This window comes from Pinus tabuliformis, chromosome 8 (genome assembly GCF_031772625.1).
Source record: "Pinus tabuliformis cultivar Carrire ecotype Pingquan chromosome 8, CPIR1, whole genome shotgun sequence".
Classification (NCBI taxonomy): domain Eukaryota; kingdom Viridiplantae; phylum Streptophyta; class Pinopsida; order Pinales; family Pinaceae; genus Pinus; species Pinus tabuliformis.
Genome location: NC_142294.1, coordinates 870435220 through 870439281, shown reverse-complemented (window position 1 = coordinate 870439281; position 4062 = coordinate 870435220). Strand labels below are relative to the sequence as shown.

Below are 4062 nucleotides of genomic sequence, written 5' to 3'. Positions count from 1 at the left end.
GTTATAAGCATGGTTAATTGACATATCTAAGTATGGCTCTTAACACATTTCTATTAATGAATGTATGTATAATGAATGCAATACCTAATTGGTGTTATGACAACTATTGTGAGAAGGCATTGTTCCTTCTTGTTTATCCTCAGATAAGTTTTTAGATCATTATGTTCAGATTTGCACTCATGACCTGTAGGTTGCATGTTCACCAAGTGTTTGAAGGAATGCCAGTCTCAGTTGGGAGGGGTCAGGTCAAGTCCTGGTTCATAATACTTGTTTCTATGTCATTTATTATTTCTGGAAGTTTCACTGAGTTTTGGGAAAAGGCCTGAGCCCTAGCCTTGAAAAAGTGGCTTAGAATTTGGGGTCGCTGGCATATAACTGATTGGGAAAGTCCATTGTTGCATGTAGGCATGCCTATTAGTGCGACTGGAGCATCTACAATCACTTGCATGCCTTGGAAAGGGAGCGATTGGGGATCTGGGTCAGTGAAAAAGAGAGTTATCTTAGGCGTTGGACACCTGGAGGGGTTGGGTTGCTCTTGGAGGTCTTGTAGCACCTGAGGGAAGTTAGTAAGGTCTCAAGTTGTAGAATCCATTTCCTTAAGGTCATATAGGAGTTTGAGTCTTATCATAGTGACCCTCGACTCATGTTTATCCCAGCCAAGTTGGTGAAAGTGGGAGGAGGCGGTTACAAAGACCGTCGAAGAAACTAGAAGAACATATAATCCTTGTGCCTCCATGTCTGCTTTGGTTGAAACATGGGTCGCTCTGGAAACCATTTTCTTAGTAAAGAGAGGTGGTTTTGTGGTATCCCAACTTATTGAAACACATTTCACTGGTGCAGTTACAAATATGAAGGCTTGGGGCATGAAGAAGGCAATCAAAGAAACTCTAGGAAACTATGTTTGCCACGCTTTCAGTGTTAACAACATTAACACTGACACCCAGCAACAACACAAGCAACAAAGCCTTTCTCACATACACAGGTTTGTGGCCTTGAGGGGTAGCTACCCCTCGAGCAATCAGCAATCTACCACTACTACTTCCCGTGCAAGTTGCCCCTCAAGAAATCACCGAGGTACCACTACAAATTCCAGGGAAAGCAACCCCTTAGAAAATCACTGAGCTACCACTACTACTCACCATTACTAATAATTACTAACCACTCCTGAATTCCATTTGAATATTTGATTGGATTATCAAAGCAAAATGCTTGTTTCATTTATCAAGAAACCATAATGTCGTCATATTGTCCTTTTTTACTTCCAATAATGAAACAACTACAATAGGGAAATATGCTGTTAGATGTGATTTTTTCAAGAGCGTTAAATGTACTCACATTTTTAGTCTAATTAATAGAAGTCTGACTTCATAAAGGTATGACTTCAATGTAGTATAACTCACATAAATTTGATATTTTTGGTATTTAAAAAAAATTGTTTTTATTTTTAATTCTAACACAAATTTAAAAAAATAAATAAATTGCGTTTTTATTTTCAATCCTAACATAATTTATTAAAAAAAATGTGTTTTTATTTTCAATTCTAACATATTTTTCTTTTGAAAATATACCAAAAATATCAAACTTCTATGAGTTATACTACAGTGAATTCAAACCTCTATTACATCAAACTTCTGTTAGTTAGACTAAAAATGTGAGTACATTCAATGCTCCCAAGCAAAGTGCATCCAAGCGCGTATTGCCCTGCTACAATTGTTTCAGTATGGGAAGTAAAAAAGGAGGATATGACAACATTAGGGTTTCTTCATGAATGAAACAAGAATTCTGGTTTGATCATCCAGTCAAATATTCAGAGGGCATTCAGCAGTGGTCAGTAATTATTAGTAATGGGGAGTAGTAGTGGTAGCTCAGTGATTTTCGTAGGGCAGCTTTCCTGGGAAGTAGTAGTGGTAGATCGACGATTTCCCGAGGGGTAGCTAGCCCTAGAGGCCATGGAATTGTGTTTGTGAGAATGGATCTGGTGCTTGTGTTGCTGTTGGGTGTCAGTGTTAATGTTGTTAACGGTGAAAGAGTGATGAACATAGTCTCCCAGAGTTTCTTCGATGACTTTATTAATGCCCCAATCCTTCCTATTTGTAACTACGCCAATGGACTACGTTGCAATAAGTGGGCATACTGCAGCACCACCTCTCTTTACTGTGGAAATGGATACTAGTGCGGCCCCTGTTTCAACCAAATAAGACATGGAGGAACGAGGATTATAATTTCTTCTAGTTTCTTCGATGGTCTTGTGGGCAGAGCTGCCAGCTCCTGTAAGGGCAAGGGATTCTACGCTTACAAAGCTTTCATCGTAGCTGCTAGTACCTATTTTGGATTTGGAACCACCGGATCTAAGGACATCCAGTAGAGAGAACTCGTTTCCTTCTTTGCTAATGTGATGCATGAAACTGGAGTTATATAATCTGTTGATTAATTTTAATTCTATTTTTTTTTTATCTAGAGGAATTGGAAATTGGGATGGTCTCGTACTCATGAAATGGTCCGTCTCACTATAGAAGTTGACAATTTGGATGGTCTCATACACATGAAATGGTACCTATCACTATAGAAATCGAAAATTGGGATGGTCTCATACTCATGAAATGGTCCCTCCCACTATAACTTCTAGGTGGCTATATATGCCCCTTCCTTAGATATAGGTGAATCATAATATTTACCCTCCAACCTCCTCACACATAACCCTTCATTTTCATAGCCATCCTATTTGAACTACCCTAAAGACTAATCTTCTGATCAATTTAATCTATCAACTCAACCATAATTTACCTCAGAATGTATCTTTTTGATCTATCTCTTTGTCTATAATTGGGATCTCAATTATTCATACATTATTGAAGTTAATATGAACTCATTATTTTCACTGTCACGACTCTATTACATTAATGAGATAGACCCTGGTTTAATTTAATGTGATTCTTCAAAGACATGGAAGTATGTGAGCGGGAATAATTACCATGGGCGTGGGCCTCTTCAATTAACCTAATGTGTAATATTCAAGCAACTTTACACTTATAATAACACATTTTATCTCTAAATTTAGTGATGTCGACTAATGGTAGAATCAACTAAGACTTGTTTTTTTCCTACTTGTTGAATTGTTAATGATGTTTCTAAGAATTACTATTATGGAAAAGTGGGGTAGGACATTGGATTCCATGAGTTGAACAACCCAGAGGAGGTGGTGCTAGACACTATCAACTCATTCAAGACTATTGTGTGGTTCTGGATGAAGAACAACAACCACCACGTAGGCATAATCTCCGGCTAGGGATTGGGTGCGGCAATCAAAGCTATAAACATCATGGAATGCAACTGTGGAAACACTCCTGCAGTGAATAACATAATTAATTACTACAAGAAATCATGTAGTGAGTCGGGTGTGGATTATGGAACCAATCTCTCATGTTGAACATCACTTAATCTCATTTCTCTTGATTGTTGTTTAACTCAATTGTAGATTTTAAGAATATTTCAAAATCTCATTTCTCTTCATTGGTGTACTTAACTCAATTGTATTTTTTGAGAATATTTCAAAATCCCACATACTGGACATTTTGACCTTGCTCCTCCTAAATTTAAAAATATTCCCAAAGTATGCAGCCATTACAACCAAATAACTAATTACAACAAATATCAATAATGTCTATAAGTATTTAGTAAATGAAATGAAAATTATGCTACACCTTAGATTTATTTTTTTAACAATATGGTGTTAGGTTTGTTCGAATAAACTTGACTCGGTCAAGTTACCCATGGTTTTGGGATCCAAGTTAATGGGCATCCATGGTTTTTCCCATGGTATTCATCTTTGATGAAGCCTATTTAAAGGATGAAAATATCAATGTTAATTAGTCTCAGTGGCCATTGGGAACAAACAACGATGTCTTTAGACGCCACCATCTCTCTCGATGCTCTGTAATCCTAACATCTGGTATCAAAGCCATCTTATTATTGTGCTCTATGATAGATAACTGGGAGAATTTAATAGTATTTATCAACACTTCAACACTTGCAAGGACCTTTAAGTTTGATGACGCTAATAGA

The 4062-nt window shown here is 37.1% G+C and overlaps 1 pseudogene; it reads left to right on the top strand.

Annotated features, from left to right (window-relative positions):
- Positions 1-1969: 1969 nt before the first annotated feature.
- LOC149238327 (endochitinase 4-like) lies at positions 1970-3427 on the top strand (annotated as a pseudogene).
- The last annotated feature ends 635 nt before the right edge of the window (positions 3428-4062 follow it).